The sequence below is a fragment of the Chiloscyllium plagiosum genome, chromosome 9 (assembly GCF_004010195.1).
Source record: "Chiloscyllium plagiosum isolate BGI_BamShark_2017 chromosome 9, ASM401019v2, whole genome shotgun sequence".
Taxonomy (NCBI): domain Eukaryota; kingdom Metazoa; phylum Chordata; class Chondrichthyes; order Orectolobiformes; family Hemiscylliidae; genus Chiloscyllium; species Chiloscyllium plagiosum.
Genome location: NC_057718.1, coordinates 53062143 through 53081816, shown reverse-complemented (window position 1 = coordinate 53081816; position 19674 = coordinate 53062143). Strand labels below are relative to the sequence as shown.

General features: G+C 40.1%; 1 long non-coding RNA gene across 1 annotated transcript in view; it reads left to right on the top strand.

Annotated features, from left to right (window-relative positions):
• The window catches only part of LOC122553223, a 22546-nt gene extending 3496 nt beyond the window's left edge, over positions 1 to 19050 (top strand). Inside the window, exons 2-3 of the long non-coding RNA XR_006312646.1 lie at positions 2887 to 3084; positions 18025 to 19050. This is a non-coding gene — a long non-coding RNA (uncharacterized LOC122553223). The remainder of the gene's footprint in view (positions 1 to 2886; positions 3085 to 18024) is intronic.
• The last annotated feature ends 624 nt before the right edge of the window (positions 19051 to 19674 follow it).

The following is a 19674-nucleotide window of genomic DNA, read 5'->3' as shown; positions in this document are numbered from 1 at the left end:
CTGTCTTTTTGATAAGTTGAAAAACCATGGAGGTTTAACTGCCAGTCCTGATCCCCCTGTAACCAAGTCTCTGTGATGCCTACTACATCATAATTATTCACTATTATCTGTGCCATTAGTTCATCGGCTTTGTTATAATTGTTACGAGCATTCAGGTAAAGTGCCTTAATGCTAACTTCCTTATCATTAGAGATGTTGGAAGTCATATGTCCTAAGTTATCCTTGCTTTTTACTGCATTCTCAGTCTGCCTCAATTTTAAATCCGCCTGGAAACATGCTATCCTGCTGCTTATCTTGCCATTTACCTCCATACTCCCTGTCGCTTTCACTTTCCCTTCACCCCAACTCAGAAGTTTAAAGTCCTACTGACCACCCTATTTATCCCATTCGCTAGAACATTGGTACCTGATCGGTTCAGGTGGAGACCGTCCCAACGGTACAGATCCCCCCTGTTCCAAAACTGATGCCAATGCCCCATGAAGTGGAATCCCTCTTTCCCACACCAATCCCTTAGTTTACTTGCCTAATTTTCTTGTCCCTATGCCAATTGGCACGTGGCTCGGGCAGTAATCCGGAGATTATGACCCTTGAGGACCTGTGCTTCAATTTCCTGCCTAGTGCTTCGTAATGCCCAAACAGGTCCTCCACCCAAGTCTTGCCTATGTTGTTGGTACCAACGTGGACCACAACAACTGGATCCTCCCCCTCCCGCTCCAATATCCTTTCAAGCCGGTCGGAGATGTCTCGCACCCTGGCACCGGGCAGGCAACACACCATGCGAGACTCCCGATCCGGCTTGCAAAGGATACTATCTGTCCCCCTAATTATAGAATCCCCTATAACCACTACTTGTCTATTAGCTCCCTCCTCTTGAATGGCCTTCTGCACCATGGTGCCTTGGTCAGTTGGCTCATCCTGTCCAGAGCCCTTTTCCTCATCCGAATGTAGTTAACTTGCTCACTAGAAACAATAAGAAGCCAATTGCATGATTATCTTGAATTAAAGAAAATGTTTTGATACCAATCTCAAGAAAGAAAATAAAAATGTAACATCAAACATGCATGCAAACAGATATGAATTTGAATCAGCATAATGCACATTTCAAAAGGAACATGAAAGAAATATACAGGTTGAAGACCCTAAGATACATTTGCAGTGTAAATGCTTTAAGCAGAGATTATGTTCATTTCATTGATATTCTGAGTCCTCAATAGTGAATATTTCTGTTGTCCTTCGAGTACATGGTTTTCTTATATTTCTGATTAATCAGCTGTTACCAGGCACTTCTTCTTTTTGAGTGGCAGAAAGAGAAAACTTTCTCTTTTTTTTTAGTCACAAATCCATTCTCTTTTGTTCAACCCAAAGCAGCTCCCTGAATTACGGCTGGTTTATGTGTTCCAGGTATCTTGACCTCCGACATGTGACACTTATCACACAGGTGTAAATCAAAACAGGAGATGAGGGCTTCTTCATGCCCTGAGTGGATGGAGAGCTTTTCAGTATATTTTGATAAAAATATTACTCTCAGTTCAATTCTGTTTATTCCACTTTGGTTTTACGAAGTTTGGCTAACCTAAATGGTTAATTAATTGTAGACCGCTTTAAGTCAGTGATTTTCTCTTTTTTTTATTTTACTTCATCGAGTTCCTGGTTTTAAATTCAGATGGTTGAATTTGACATTCAATTGCCTATTTTTTAGTTTTCCATTACATTTGCAAAACTACTTTTAAGTAATAATAGCCTTAATTTTTGCAAGATTGTGAACTTGAGATCACTTAAAAAGACTATCCCCTCCCATGAACTGACTACGGATTTTAACTATGTATAACAATTTTCTCACTGAAGCCATTAAACATTATTATGAATAGAAAACTTCCCCAAACATATCCTTTGCACATGATTTGCTATAATCAAGAGCACAAAGCCATTCTCATTGTTCCAGGTTTTACTGAATTATCTGATCTCAGGCAATGAGAGAGGAGTAATTTTACAATAAGCCTCAAAGGTCCTTGAAATCAGGACACGATAAAGTCATCTGGGATTCTATCTTCTTCACCACTATCTTGTAAAGCATCCTGAAACAGATACATGGATAAATGTAAATGAGGGCAGAGGTCAGATTTCATTGTAATCTGCATCATAACAACTTACCAACGCTACCCTACCATGGTAAGGCATGTAGAATGGTTATTTGGATAAAACAATGCTGTTAACAGCATCAGTGTCTTCTGTGGATGTGGGAAGAAAATTGGCTAAGAAAATAGTTCACATGTAATCTTCACCTCTCTATTAATATCTCTGTTCATATGCTTAGTAATGAAATATCCCCATTGCAATTTCTGCTCTTTTATTAGCTATTTTTTCCATTGATTTAATCATACTCATTACTTTGCTCGTTGCATATTCATTAGTGCTTATTATTTTATTTTCATTCCCCATTCAGCAAATATGATCTGTTCCTTTCTCTCTCAGGAGATTAAATGTGTAGGTCTTATCTTGGCCTTCCTCTATGGTTAGCAAAATTCATTTTATCCAACAGATTTAATTTATAAAACCAAAAAGAAACAAAGAACTGTGTGAAGTGATTATAACAAGGTCAGCCAGGTGGACTGCATAGAATATGAGTTCCCTGACTGGGGCTGTTAATCTGATCCAATCAGGGATCCCTGGCTGACAGATTAAAACCAGGAATGTCAGACATCCTGACACTCTGAGAGCTGGCTCTGAGGAAGCTGGATCAGTGTTAAGGACTTTCCACATGTAAATAAAGGGCGATTTGGTGATGGGATACCAGTCTCTGTGGAGCTATTTCACTGTGGATGCTAGATATAAGACACAAAGAAGGGTAACTGGACTCAAAATCTTACCTCTGCCTTCTCTCCACAGATGTTGCCAGACTTGATGAGATTTAATTCATTTTTGGCATAAAAAGTTCAATGCAATTGTGCATCCATTCAGCAGTTGAAAGGACCCCCAGCACCTACGGTCTGCAAAGAAATAATCAATTACTTTCAAGTTAATTGTTGCTGAGTTCCATTAGTTGAAGTTGTGTTTGCTGTTTACTGAAGTAAGCATAGAGCAAAGGTAATGATGGAGTGGTAATTTCACTAATAATCTCAAACCCCAGGCTAAAATCCTTGGAACAACGGTTTGAATTCCACCAAGGCAGATGGAGAAATCAAAATTCAATTTGAAAAGGAATCAGAATAAAAAGTCAGATGAATGGCTACCATATAACCATTTCCAATTATCTCAAAAAGCATCTCATTCATTAATGCTGTTTTGAGAAGGAAATCTGCTATCTGTACCTGGTTTGGCCTACATGGGACTCCAGACCCACAGCAATGTGGTTGATTCATAACTCACCTCAGGGCAATTAGTGATGGGTAATAAATTCTAGTATAGCCAACAATGCCCATATTTCATGAATGAACAAACAAAACAGATGTTTAAAATGTCATTGCCCTGATTTCAAGGAATCTGCATAAATCTCCAATAGTATGCATCTTCCTTGGAATGTGGCATGACAGGATAAATAAGCCATGGCAATGCAGCGAAAGGTGCTGGAAGAAGGGAAAGGTTGATGAGTCGGATTTTCAGGAGGACATCATAGCTTATCTAAATATTGATAGGAAATTTAAGGAGCAAGCCTTCTATCTGAACCTCAATGAAGAATAGTGTGCCGTTTGTCATGGCTTCATGAAGGACAACCTCGCAGAAGTCTGTCAGCTGTTGCAGCCACAAGCTATAGCTTTAAAGCAGATTTTTTAAAAATCAAAGTGACTGAATTGAGCACATGGAGAATGGACCTGAGGAAAGGGGGAGCTGTTCAGTTGAAGTAGGCTTCCTTTGTATCATCCTGGGACCAGTGTCCTTGTGAATTGTATAACTAGGGTTGTAAATAGGGCTTCAAACTGATTAGTAATGGAGTGGGGAGTTCAGTCGAATGGAAGTTTAAAAAAGGTACAAAAAGCAACAAGAGAGTTAAGGTGGAGGATAGTGAAAAGATAAATGATGATCAAAGTTTTTCAATGTTTCAAAATGTCACAGGAAGAGGTAGAAAATGTTAGCAGAAGAGTGCAGAAAAAATCAGAACAAGGACTATTAATCATGGTTAAAAGCTAAGGTTCTTTGAATGAATGTTTGCAGCATTTGTAACAAGGCAGATGAGTTGCCAATGCAAATAGAAATAAATAAATAAATAGCTATTTTGGAGACATGGTTGCAGGGTGACCTGGTTGGAGGGAACTCAATAGTTAAGGGTATATAATGTTCCAGAAAAGTAGGCAAAGAAGATAAAGGAGATGGGGAAGTTTTGTTAATGAATGAAGGTATCAATGTGGTGTTGAGTGATGAGACAGGTGCAATTGGCTATGATGTGAAATCAGCACAGTGTAATGTATCTAAATTTGATGATGTTACAAAAATATGTGGCACGCATGACTTGATAAAGACATATCAAGTCAGCAAAGGGATATAAATAGTCACTGGTCAAAAAAAAGTTTATTATAGGAAGGTGTAAGGTCATGCAATTTTGTAGGCACAGTCAAAAGGAGGCTTTACTTAAATGAAGAAATACTCCAAACCAGTGCAGCACCGAGGGGTCAAGGTATTCTTGAGCATGAAACACAAAAATAGCATGCAGTTGCAGCAAGTAATTAAGAAGACAAATCAGATTTTGGCCTTTATTGCTTGTGAGATGGATTTTGAAAATAAATAAGTCTTGTTACAATAAACAGCACATTAATGAGGCTGCACCGGGGTATCGTGAACAATTTTGTTTCCCACATTTAAGAAATAAATATACTGACTGACATTTGAAACTGTTGAAGTAAACTTCATTCAGTTGATTTTTGGCATGAAGAATTGACCTGACAAGAATGGCTAAATAGGATTAGGCCTTTATTGATTTGAGTTTAGGAAAATGGTGGGTGATCTTTTTGTTTCTGTTATTGACAGGGTAGATGTTGAGAAAATGTTTCCATGGGGGAGTTTTAAATTAGTGGACACAGTTGTAGAAAAGGAGGACACTCATTTAAAATGGGCATGCAAAGAAATTTTTCTTCTCCCAAAAGGTAGTGCATGTCCTGTTATCTCAACCCCAGAAAGCTGTGAACATGAGATCACTGAAAGAAATTAAAGAGGATTTAGATAGATTACAAAATATCGGGAGTTGAGAAGCATCAGGAGTTGACATGAAAGGGAAGTTGAGGCCTGAGGCAGATTGTATTGAATTCTGGGCTGGGTTTGAGTACTTCTTTCTTTTACGTTCTTATGTGGCCAAGACTTTATCTTTTATTCCTTCCTGGGATATCAGTGTTGTTTAAAAGGTCAGCTGCTCAAGAAAGGTTGTTAAAATACAGTTCAGTGTACATTGTGGAGTTTTCTTTCCAATCTAACTAATTGGCAAGTGAGGCTTTCATCTCTCAATATGTGAAACTATTATACAGATGTAAATGAAATAGGATGTGTTGATTTCTTGATGCAAGCTCATTTGCCTGCTTTCAACATCATTAGAAAAAAAAATGAAATTTTCAATGCACACAATTTTGTTTATTCCACATGAATCTCATGAAGTATGCCACAATCTCTGGTCAGGTTAGCACTGCAGTCATTTCTTCATTTTTAAAGACCACTTTCATCCATGATAGGTCTCAGGTATAACCATCAGATGACAGAAGTTAAAATTCAATACAACTAAAACCTCATCTGCAACAAAATTCCAATGTGACCTGCCCTTTGCTGAGTTGACACCTCAGGAACCCTTTCCACTGCCCATTTGGTAAGCTGCACATGCCCACTTTGTCCCAGTTTGTGCAGATTTCTCCTCTAATCTACCGTCTGATAACATCTGATCACAAAGAAGAAACCAAAACAATACTTACCTTTTCTTGTTTGTATTGAGCATATCAGATGAGATTCCCTACAGTGTGGAAACAGGGCCTTTGGCCCAGCAAGTCCACACCAACCCTTCGAAGAGTAACCACCCAAACCTTTTTTCCCCTCTGACTAAAGCACCTAACACTATGGCAATTTAGCATGGCCAATTCACGTAAGCTGCACATCTTTGGACTGTGGGAGGCGGAAACCCACACAGACACAAGAAGAATGTGCAAACTCCACATAGACAGTTGCTTGAGGTTGGAATTGAACCTGGGACTCTGGTGCTGGGAGGCAGCAGTGCTAATCATTGAATCACCGTGCCATGTTATGACTTATTAATGTAATATGCTGATAATCTAGTCCTGATATTTCCAGGTGAAAAGATTTAGTCAAGCCATTCAAAATCCTCAATTTATCCAAATGATGATCTGAGGTTAAAAAACACTCACCAGGTTTCTGTCCATAACTTTATTATAAACAAATTGTCTTTAATCAGTGGCAATGAATTACTGTGAATTGCTAACTTATAACTATTACTTAAGCATTATTGCTTCTTAAACTCCCTCTCTCAAATACAGACAGGTGTAAAAAGACAGATATGATGTTGATACTAAGGGTGGAAAAAAGAAAATAAATAATCAGTGAAACACAGTTCAATGCATCAGTCTCGACAACAGGATATAGTGATTTGCTTTTTTTCCTTTTAATTTTTTGATGATGAAAAACATTTGTTTGCATACTGATGTTCAGGTTTTACTCACTGGTTGAGGATTCACCCCTCACAGAACCTTGAAAGGTGAATCTTCCCTTTTTCTTTCAATAAGGGAATTTGCAAAATAAGGTGAGTGGGAGGCAACTAGCTATTACTGGAGACCACGTGATCCCCCCACACAAGAGAGACAGGTATACAGATCAGAATCTTAAAAAGTGGTGAGCAACATGGTCTTAGGTGTGAAATCTTGGAACAAGTCCATTGAGTTTACAATCAATATCAGGAGCAACTAGTGGCATTTTCGAATTAAGTTCCAGATGTCCAGATGAGATTCTCACGAGGCAGCAGTGAAATATATGCCAACAGAGACTTTTGATTGATAACAGCCTCATTAACTACACCACTCACCTCATTAATCTGTAGCTTCCTGTCTACCACTCACCACAAACAAGCTGAGAATTCCTGACATGAATGTCACAGTGAATACCTGGCAACTCCATCTCATCACCCGCTCCTCCAGATCTCCATCCTGGACATCTTCCACCAACAACACCTTCCACCATCTCTGCTCTTTAACAGATTTCTAACAGACCTGCTGAGCATTACATTGTGCTAGCTTATCAGCTTTTCTGATTACAACTAAAACCTCATCTGCAACAAAATTCCAATGTGACCTGCCCGTTGCTGAGTTGACACCTCGGGAACCCTTTCCACTGCCCATTTGGTAAGCTGCACATGCCCACTTTGTCCCAGTTTGTGCAGATTTCTCCTCTAATCTACCCTCTGCTATTCAATATCTGAGTTGGTGGCTGCAAGAGGAAATGAAGATGCCTTTTCTTGATCGCCATCTTTTTGCTCTTCCATCTCTTTCATTTATGCACAGTCATTTTGTATTTGTTGGGCATTTGAAAAGAGAAAGGTACAAGATGGCTCAGTGGTTAGCACTGCTGCCTCACAGCATCAGGGACTTGGGTTTGATTCCCACATCGGGCAACTGTCTGTGGAGTTTGCACATTCTCCCCGTGTCTGCGTGGTTTTCCTCCGGGTGCTCCAGTTTCCTCCCACAGTCCAAAGATGTGCAGGTCAGGTAAATTGGCCATGCTAAATTGCCAGCAGTGCAAGGTGAAGGGGTAAATGTAGGGGAATGGGTCTGGGTGGGTTGCGCTTCGGCGGGTCAGTGTGGACTTGTTGGGCCGAAGGGCCTGTTTCCACACTGTAAGTAATCTAATCTAACAAAGAAAGGAGAAATCTGAAAATTAGATGGTGTGATGTTAATAATGATCAACTGTGCTGGCTATAGATTGATTTCAACTTGCCATCATCTGTAAGGAATCAACAGTGGTAAGCAGTGAAATATGAAGTATAAGACAGCTTTAGGTGCATTAGTCTAAGGGAAACTGGTCTGGGTGGGTTTTCCTTCCGAGGGTCGGTGTGGACTTGTTGGGCTGAATAGCCTGTTTCCACACTGTAAAGAATCTAATCTAATAACATGGTGAGATATGGGGGTGGGAGCATAGACAATCCTGCTTAAATGTTGTGAATCAGAAGTGATATTTGGATAAAACAATAATGTGATTTGACAAGGATTACCAAGAAACATACTATGAGCTTTGCGTTTTCAGTTCTACAGCTTGCCATGGCCTTAGTCATGGCTGCTCCAGTGATGGAGACTACTTTCCTTTCCATTGGTGTAAAGACACATAGCCAAAATTACTTAGCACACTCAATGTTATATCACCATGTCCTGTAAGGAAAGAAAAATGAGTGTTAGGTCCATGGGACTGAACTGCAACTGCACAAGTTGTACAGTGTTAGAAAATCCTGGACACCCACCCCTGCCATTTTCTCCTATTTTGCATGTTCCCCAGGCTAAACTGAGAATACCTTGCACCACCTGCCACAGTCACAATGCATCTGCTCTTTAAGACATGGCTTTAACTTGTTCCAACCTTGCTTGACTTTTCATCCTCTGCTCAGGCATGCTGCCACTCAACAGTGTATTTAGCCCTGGCTGCACATAATATTCATTTCAGTGAGCTGACCTCATAAAGTCTGTATACTATCGGCATGGGAAATAATGGGCACACGTTACCCAGCATCACAAACCTCAGATATTTTTTCAGCAACACACTGAAAATAAAGCCAAAAAATGAGTTTTATCAAACTGTTTTTGCAAATTCTGAGATGCATCTAAATGAAGTTGTAGACTGAATGATGTTTGTGGGTGGCACAGTGGTTAGCACTGCTGCCTCATAGCACCAGAGACCCAGGTTCAATTCCTGTCTCAGGCGACTGACTGTGTGGAGTTTCCAGTTTCCTCCCACAGTCCAAAAATGTGCAGGTTAGGTGAATTGGCCATGCTAAATTGCCTGCAGTGTAAGGTGAAGGGGTAAACATAGGGGAATGGGTCTGGGTGGGTTGCGCTTCGGCGGGTCGGTGTGACTTGTTGGGCCAAAGGGCCTGTTTCCACACTGTAAGTAATCTAATCTAATCTAACAAAGAAAGGAGAAATCTGAAGATTAGATGGTGTGATGTTAATAATGATCAACTGTGCTGGCTATAGATTGATTTCAACTTGCCATCATCTGTAAGGAATCAACAGTGGTAAGCAGTGAAATATGAAGTATAAGACAACTTGGTAGTCAATTTATCTTTCTTTGCCAGATTTTTATCCTTGCAAAATGGCAATGTAACAGATTGATCTTTGATCAGGAGAGGGAGAAAGCCCTCTGATCTTCTGCAAGATTTCACAGCAAAGGACGACTGATGTAAATAAAAGAGTCATTCCAACAAGAAAGTATCAATTGAAACCAGAAATTGTTGGAGAAACCCAGCAGGTCTGGCAGCATTCTGAGGAAGGATTAATGGACTCGAAACATTAACTCTGTTTTCTCTTCAAAGATGCTGCCAGATCCATTGAGATCCTTCAGCAATTTCTGATTTTGTTTATATCAGATCTCCTGCATCTGCAGTTGTTTTATTTCAGAAAATAGCATTCATTGTTTTTTAGATTTTATGTATTTATTCAGGGAATCAGAACATACTGCTTTAAGAAAGTTCGAATTGCCTGCTATTAAACAAATACCCTTTGGAGGCCAATCCATGGTGATTGTTCTAACCCCTCAATCATTCTAGCTGCCTTCCTTTGTATCCTTTCAACAGCTGAGATTTCCTTCTGCCAGTTATTCCACAGAGTATTTTAAGTCGGGTCAAACTAATGATTTTTCAGTGGCAGGCTGATCTCACTATTGTGGCCCATTATTGAATGTTTCACATGTGCCAGCACTAGGTTTGCTTTGCTGTTGGACACTGAGCATTGCTGCTGGGAAAGCTGGAAGGATATTCAGGATTGTGACAGATTTAAAATCCCCAGACAAAGAGGAACTTCACTTTCTCAATAGCTTGGAGCACAGTTGTTCACACCTTTTGGCTTTTTTTTGCCTCACAAGGTACTACATAAATACAAGAGCTAATGAAGACTAACATTATAGAAAATCCTGAGAGCACTTGAACAGAAAACATCATAAACTTAGACAAATAGAACATGCTGAGGGAGATGGTGAAGATGAGGCAGCAACAGAGTGTTTATTAGAGCTTTAGCAAAACCTAACCCTAAATTTGTTTCCTGTGCTTTTTCGCAGTGCTATAATGCTCTTAATCACAATTTCTGATGGCACGGTAGCCCAGTGGTTGGCACTGCTACCTCACAGTGTCAGGGACCCAGGTACAATTCCAGTCTTGAGTGGCTGTGTGAAGTTTGCACATTCTCCCAACGATTGCATGAGTCTCCTCGGTTTCCTCCTACAGTCGAGAGACTTGCAGGGAAGATGGATTGGCCATGCTTAATTGACCATTTTGTCCGGGGATGTGCTGGATAGATGGATTAGCCAGGGGTAATGCAGGGTTACGGTAATAAGATGGGTCTGGATGGGATGCTCTTCGGTGGGTCAGTGTGGACTCATTTATCTGAATGGCCTGCTTCCAGCCTGTAGGGATTCTATAATTCAGTAAATGTAAGTATCTGCACATCTAAACTCTTCTTAGTTTCAAAGCCTGAAGTGGTGCCTCAGAAAGAGATCAGCCATTGATAACGAAGCACTTCCAAAGTTAAAGATGCTGCCACTTGTAAATATGTAATTTTTTAAAAAAGAAAAGTGTTTCTTTGGTACCCATTTCGAACTGCCTTCGAGAAGCTTGTACTGAGTTGCCAGTGCATAGCTCCTATCTACACTAGACCATTAAATCTTTTCTACATTTGCAGTTACTGCCAGACCAGTTGAGATTCTTCACCACTTTCTGTTATTACTTCAGATTTCCAGCATCCACAGTATTTAGGTTTTATTCCTGAAGTCATCATTGCTTCTTTTACCAGGCTTGTTAGACTGGGGGTGTCCTCTGGTCCTTGAATATTTCTGTCTGTGGGAACAGTGTCTCTCTAACTACTTGGTCCAGATTTCTCATGCCCTGGATCAGACTGCAGTGGTTTCACCCCTTCTGAACACAGCTCATTATCATGGGAAAGAAATGGAGGTCTGAACTCATACCTGGCAGTGGTCTTCTGAATCTGCTATGCACACACAAATTGGAGACATGACAAAATTGATTAGGCTATTCCATGATCCATGCACATTAGCAGAATGGCTTTGTCAGCTTTATCAGCTATTCCTCTGTATTTCCCAGCACCTGTTGTAGGTGCAGTGTAATCAATGCCAGAATTCTATCAGCAGATTGGGCAGGACCTCCAGCAGCCCTCAAAGGGTAAGACCCTCAGCTATCATAGTGTCCGTTAGCCATTCCTGACAACAGTGATGTAATGGCCGGATTGCATGAACAGTAGCCATATTTGCAATCAACTTCACACCGACGTGAATGTATCTGCTTTAGAGGATGGCAGAAGGGAATGTTGTGGCTTAGATATCCTCCTACTGGACAGCAGTGTCTAAACTGTATTACCATGACATTGTGGACCCTTTCCTCCTGCAAGCTGAAGGGTCAGGTGGATCTCCAGGCAATATATTTCTCTCACCTTCCTCACTTGGTACCCCCAGCATGCTGATGGGTCCTCCTCATGTGCCTCTCTCACACAACCGCTCACAGCAGCCTCATAATAAGCTGCAAATATCCGTGACCCACATAATGCCAAACTTCAGGGACAATCCTTTCATCTCAATCAATTTCCATCAGATCCCTCTTATTTTGAAATCGTTCACTTTTTGACTATCCGACAGAAAGAAGTACCAGGATAAAGTAATAGTACTTGAAAATGAATATGCTAGTCATTCTGGAACTCCAGACACAGGCTGAGTTGGACAAATACATCTCATTTGCCAGTCTTTTTCAGCTTTTACCTTCTGTGCTGACAGTTACATCTGTAAGTGCTTTCTGTCAAACTTAACCTTGCAGTTACAGGAGTTCACAATATTGGACCCCATCGTGGTGCTGGACCAGAAGGTTGGTGATTTCCACTGGACCCTGCATCTCCATTTCCTTGGTAATGTGTGATGATATCTCCTTTACCTCCACAAAGCACAATATAGCCCAACATTCCCAGTCCAGCTGGAGGGAAATCTGCAGTGGCACATTGCAGAACCATGGGGAAATTCTTTTTATGATCTTTGCTATTCCCATGCTTTATGACATTTGCCTCAGTATTAAATGGCTTGAACCACAAACTAAGCAACAGTGCCTTGCCTTTCCAAAACTTTGATTTTGCAGTTGCATATTAATGCAATGATGTGCACTAAGATTGATATTCACTGGTGTCAAGGGCAAAAGAGACACATTGATATCCCTGCAGGAAATTCCGGCAGGCACTAAAAGATGGTGCCAGACCATGTAATGTTGGCAGCTGTGTTTGAGGTCTGCACCTCCTGACCCTCCCTTGGAGTAGTCAGCTGGCCCCATACTTGGAGGGAGAAAACCTCCAATGTTCTCCCCAAGCTTGGCTTCTGGCATGGAAGTGGGTCCCACCTTGGCTAGGGGTGTGTTAACTCTTCTCATGTGATCACACAGTTCTCAGCTCATACCACATGGAAGGAGGCCAGTGAATCCTGTGGGACCAGTGACCATGCAAGGTTGAAGTTGCAGGCACCATATTAAAATAGCACCCCAGTCCATCATTTGTCCCCATTAAGCCAGGAGCATACTCAGGCTCTCAGAGGGATGCCTGCAGCTCCACATCCTGGCCATTCCACTGTTCACCCATCAGATGGTTCCCTCTTTCTTACTCTGTCATTCAACCTCCACTCTATACTTCACCAACATTGCACTTGTCCAATCTTAATGCAGCTCGGACTATCAACATCAAATCTCAATCTAAATTCTGACATAAAAATGATTGGGTCGAAAGACAAAGCTCTACTTATTCCAAAGGATGAAGTCTGTTTTAGCAGGTCTTCTGTCAGCAACTGTCTGATCATGTACACTTTTGTTGGGAAGAGGAATTTGACTCCAGTGAGCTACCCTTTTAATGAGTACTCCTGATAAGCAAATGCATAATAAAGGACTTCCTGATGTTTACTGTTAGGAAGTTCAACTTGTCTTCAAAGTTCAGTGAACTTAATTTCAAAGTTCATCCCACTGTCTACATTCTGAGCTCCTGTCTAATTAAGGTCCTTAATCTATTTTTGACCTCCATGGGGAGTAGCACAAGATTTCATCTGGAGGTTGTTAACTGGTGACTGTGGTTGGTTAGCAATATTTGATCCAACTGGCATTGCCATCCAATTCAGGGTCCACAATTAGATGTCTTCAATTCAGCCCAATATTTCCACTTGGGGAAAAAGCAAAATTCAAGGTACTCACCAGGAAATCCAATTTGGAATTTAGTAAAATCTTCTTTACCCCAAAAGTGTTGAGAGTTTTATTTTTAATATCCTCCTGGAATGTGAACATTTATTGTCATTCCCTAATCATCCTTGAGAAAGTGGTCATGAACTGCTTTTTTAAACTGCTACAGTTGTTTTGTTGTAGGCAAACCCAAAATGTTGCTGAGGAGAGAACTCCATGACTCTTTGACCCACTGAAGGATCAACGGTGAATTTCTAAGTCAAGAAAGTATAATGTGAGAAATTGAGAAATTATTCATTTTGGAAGGGAGAACAAAAGAACAAAATAATATTTAAATGGAGAGAACTTGCAGAAAGTTGCAACACAAAAGGACTTGGGAGTACTTATGCATGAAACACAGAAAGATAGCACACAGGTACAGTAGATAATCAGAAAGGTGAATGGAATGTTGACCCTTATTACAAAGGGGTTGGAGCATTAGAGTAGGGAAGACTTAATTGTCCAAGGTGCTGGTGTGACAACATTTGGAGCACTGTGAGTACCCGTTAATCCCCTTTTTTAAGGGAAGATACTATTTCATTGGAAGTATTTCAGAAAAGTTTCACTCAAGTGACCGCTGCTATGGGCAAAGATTAAACAACTTGGGACTTTACTCACTAGAGTTTAGAAGAATAAAGGTGATCTCATTGAAACGTATCGATTTGTAAGGGGCTTGACAGGGTAAAGACTAGGAGGCTGTTTCTCCTCATGGGAGAGCCGAAGACCAGAAGGCAACATTTCAGAAAAAGGGGCATCAATTTAAGTCTGAGGTGAAAAAGAATTTCTTCTGTTAGAGAGTTGTGAATCTTTGGAACTCCTTGTCAGAGGGAGCTGTACTGGCAGAGTCCATGAATGTATTTAAACCTCAGATAGATTCTTGATAAGTAGGGGAATCAAAGGTTACAGGGAAAATGTAGTGATCTATATGGACTTCAATAAGGTGTTCAAAGGGTTCCTATGCCAGATTGGTTAGCAAGGTTAGATCACATGAAATACAGGGAGGACTAGCCATTTGGATGCAGAACCAGCTCGAAGGTAGAAAACAGAGCGTGCTGGTGGAGGGTGTCTTCAAAGTCTGTGAGAAGATTTGTAGCTCGGGTGCTCGTTGCTGTGGTTCTGTTCGCCGAGCTGGGAATTTGTGTTGCAGATGTTCGTCCCCTGTCAAGGTGACATCCTCAGTGCTTGGGAGCCTCCCGTGAAGCGCTTCTGTGATCTTTCCTCCAGCATCATGCCGGAGGAAAGATCACAGAAGCGCTTCACGGGAGGCTCCCAAGCACTGAGGATGTCACCTAGACAGGGGACGAAACGTCTGACACACAAATTCCCAGCTCAGCGAACAGAACCACAACAACGAGGGTATCTTGTCAGACTGGATGCCTGTGACCAATGGTATGCCACAAGGATCAGTGCTGGGTCCATTATCTTTCATCATTTATACAAATGATGCAGATGTAAACATCTGAGATATAGTTAGCAGTTTGCAGATGACATCAAAATTGGCGGTGTAGTGGACAGCGAAGAAGGTTACCTGAGAGTATAACTGGATCTTGACCATATGGGCCAATGGGCTGAGGAGTGGCAGATGAAGTTTAATTTAGATAAATGTGAGGTGCTGCACCTTGGAAAGACAAATCAGGTCAGGACTTACACACTTAATGGTAAGGTCCTAGGGAGTATTGCTGAACAAAGAGACCTTGGAATGCAGATTCATAGTTCCTTGAAAGTGGACTCTCAGCTAGATTGGATGGTGAAGAAGGTGTTTGGTATGCTTTCCTTTATTGGTCAGAGCATTGAGTAAACGAGTTTGGAGGTCATCTTGCAACTATACAGGACATTGGTTAGGCCAACTTTGGAATTTTATGTGCAGTTCTGATCTCCCTTCTATAGGAAGGATGATGTGAAACTTGAAAGGTTTCAGAAAAGATTTACAAGCATGTTGCCATATTGGGAAGGTCAGAGCTGTAGGTAAGGCTGAATTGGGTGGAACTGTTTCTCCTGGAGCTTTGGAGCCTGTGAGGTGACCTTATAGAGGTTTATAAAATCATGAGGGGCATGGATGGGGTAAATAGACAAGGTCTTTTCCCTGGGTTAGTGCAGTCTAGAACTAGAGGGCATAGGTTTAGAGTGAGAGGGGAAAGGTTTAAAAGGGACCTAAGGGGCAATGTTTCACGCTAAGGGTGGTGCATTTATGGAATGAACTGCCAGAGGAAGTGGTGAAGCGTGGCACAACTACAACATTTAAAACCCCTGGATAGGTGTATGATTAGGAAGAGTTTGGAGGGATATGGGCCAAGTGCAAGCAAATGGGATTAGATTAATTTAGGATATCTAGTTGGCATGGATGAGTTAGACTGAAGGGTCTGTTTCCATACTATGCATCTCCATGACTCTATGTTAGTTACTACTTTTCAGCTTGAGCATGGATATGATCCAGCTCTTAATGGATTTTGACATGGACTTGTTTCAGTATCTGAGGAGTTGTGGATGGTGGTGAACATTATACAATTATTGGTGAACATTCCCACTCTGACCTTACAATTAAGGGAAGGTCAATGATGAATCAGCTGAAGATAGTTGAGCACTACCCTGAGGAAGTTCTGCAGAGATGTCCTGGGGCTGAGATGACTGATCACTGACAACTACAGCCACACTTATTTGTGCCAGGTTTGACTCCAACCATTGGAGAACTTCCCTTGATTTCCATTGACTCTAATTTGCTCAGGCTTCGCCATGCTCAGTCATATGCCACCTTCCATGCATTCTGTAATCTAGCAAGTAGTTGAAAAAGATAATATAAATAAAGGGGAAGATTGTTAATTAAGGGAATAGAGGGTTATGCCTCTGGCTCATATACATCACAAACAGTGGCATAAAATGGTGGATCAAATTGTCTCTTTCTGTTTTGCATTGTCATGTATGATCTAAATGATTTTATAGATAACCTTAAAATTAAATATTATATTTGTAACAATAATTAAGACTATTTAATTCGGAAATACATTTTTAGAGGAAAGAAGCTTCACTTCCCTTCAGTACAAAATTTCTCCCTGTTCCTTTTAAATTGTGTGTGAGAAAAGCTGAAAAGACTATCATTAACAACTCAGCTGCAAACCACATTGAAGTTATTTAGCAGATGTCAAACACTCCCCTTTGTCCAAGTAACTTTATGCCTTATCCTCCATTTCTGATGTCTTCTTTCTTCAAGCGCTCTTGCACAAGAGAGAAATGAAGACCCATCATCCTCCTAGTCACTGTTCAGTGTTGAAGTAGATATGTAGTTTACTCATTCATGTTCTGTGATGGAAAATAACAACCAGTTAATTGAGTTTTTATTTCAGTATTTTGCATATCATAAATGTCATCAATATATTGAAGGAGCTATCAATTTTGAAACAAAGATTTTGCTTATGAAACATTTTATGGGTGATCCCACTTCAGTAGCTTGAAAATTCTAGGAAGCCATCCCTGTTGCTAAACATTAAATATGTTGATTCATCTTATTGTATGAGGCTGTACACACTGGAGATTTTTCAATCATTGAATAGTTGCTGCTACTGCAAAATGATTTTCCACTGGGCTGAAGGTGCTGTAGAATATTTCATTCTGAATTTAAACTTCTTGCATACATAGTAAATACATAGAGAATGAACAGTGTGGATTTTTAATTCAACAACAAGGCCAGTTCCTTACTCCATGGACTCGCTTTTCCACGTCGATATTAAGAATGCCAACAACAGGAACAAAGGAACATAAGAATAGGAGTAGGCTATTCAGCCTCTCGAGCTTGCTTCTATGTCTCTTTCAATTATTTTTGTTAAACTAACTACCATCATGTCAAGACATCTTTCCAAATGCAAAGTCTTAATGATCAAGTGGATAATGCCAACTCTCTGGTGATATGTTATTAAAGCACACAGATGAGAATTCTCCAGATTGTAGTGAATTAGCTGGTAATGCCAAATGATCTGGTCCAGGTTAAGTCAGAGAGTAATATAGTCAGCTAGATTGCTTGCTGCTGATTACTGCATTTTGTCAGAACGTAAGCACACGTGCATACTGAATAAATGCTGATTGAACTCAACTGATCTTGTGGACAATCAGAATGATGTACTGTTATCCATCTGTGCATTTGCTTGTTGAATCAATTTTGGGTGAGCAGAAAAGGAAAGTGGTTAGCAAGGCATTCTGCTGAAATCTCAATGCAATAGTGCTGGCAAACATTTTTATTTAGTAGTGAGACTGAGTGGTGGAAACATCTACCCAAATACTTTCGACCATGTAAATCAAACATAAATGCTCCTGGCACATGAGATGTTCAGCTTTGCTCTATTGCTCTCTCTGACCTGCCAATTGCTAAGAATCCTAGTATGGATTCTTAGGCAACTGTTCACAGGCAGAATTAGAATTATAGAGAATTTTCTTTATTGTAACTTAGTTTTAGAGTCCTTGCTCTGTGTACTTATATATATTTATCTAAATCTTGTTCATAGATTCAGCATTGTTTATTGTGCTTGGGTCTTCTTTTCCTATGCTGCAAACATTCATGCAACAAAAACTGCCTGTGTTACCCTCACTAATCTTTTGTTTTATCTCTTTTGAAGAATGACTGAAAGAAGAGGAGACTGAAAACTAGTAATACAGGCACATTTTGACATCCACCAGCAAATACCTATATACTTATTCTTCCAAGAAAGACATCAAAGCCTCACACGAGCCAAAGAAAATGTCGTATTTCTTTTGTGAAACTATGATGTAGATCTGAATCCCATCATTTCCCGTAAATACCAATTCAGTGTCACTGATCTTTCAGGCTGTATGTCATCAGCCAAGTCACTGTCCACAGATGACTCAAATCGATGCCTATTTGCTCGAGTTATCCAGTTGATAACTTTTCTTATGGACAATGTTTAACAGATGACAGATATCTGTGCATCTATCCCATAGCTCCCTCTTCCTCAATAGTACTGAGATACTTCCTTTATGAGCAGTATACGATCTCCCTACTTTTTCCTGCCAAAATTTCTTAACTCATTGTTCTACATAATGAAGTTTACTATTCAACAATATGGGAGACTTGACATAGTTGCAAATGTTGAAATTGTGCTTCTGATCCCACGTCTAAATTATTTATATAAAAGTGTGAGCATATATATGAATAATAACTGGTTTTCAAGGCAGTGTGAAGGATTGGAGATGTGAAATATGTTTATTATGTTGTCCTCACGGTAGAATCGGTGACTGCATGCTCTCCCCTGGAAGACTATCTAAATTCTTTGAATGTTTTTGTTACTGACTTGTCAAGAGAGGATTGGTGGAAATGATATTGATCACTGAGCTCATTTTCTTCCATTAGGTCCATATCATTCTCTTTGTAGATTTCTTCCCCTGCATCTGTTAAGATTTTCTGTCACTTCCCACTTGTTTGAAAACTAAACCTCTACTGAGGACTGTGAGAATGAGTTCAGTACAGATATACTTAAGACCTACCTCTTTCAGTAAATCTTTCAATTGCTTGCTTTCTGATTTGTAATAATGCAATTAAATACAATACAGCAGCATCAGATTTTCCTATCTACCAGTGAGTGTCCAATAGAGAGCAAGAATATTGCTGGGATTAGAACGGTGTACTTCAGGGATTAAAGATCTTGCAGTAAAGCTGCTCCAATGGAACCACACAATGGAAAAGCATTTAGGTCACAGTACATATTATGACTCATGTACAAAGAATGATCACTTAAATTTGATATCAAAAAACTGTGAAAGCTCATGGAGCTGAACAGGGAACAACTGTGTGCCTCTACAGAGAATAATGGTGAAATTTCAGGAGGGAAAGCTGGCAGGTGAAGAAAGAAAAAAAAACATAATTTATTTCATTTCCAAATTTGAAGGGGACACCAGAGGAGGAAATTGTCCATAACATGAGACATAGTTGATGAAATTCCTTTAGATCACTTAATAGATTGCAGAGAGAAAAGCATTTACCTATCGCTGATCAATTGCTTTACTTATTCAGAAGATAGCTGTGTTAAAATTAATCTGTGTTTGTTTTCAATTTATGATGATACTAGTGAGAATATGATGAAATTATTTAATATTGGGCATATCATTCTGAATGATAAGGTGCTGAAAAGTAACTTGCTATCCAGTTTCATCAGTCACATAGTCACATTGAACAGAATATAGTGACTATAACATCTCCTTTTCAAAGGCTATATATTTGTCAGCAACACAGAGAACATACTTGTACGCAA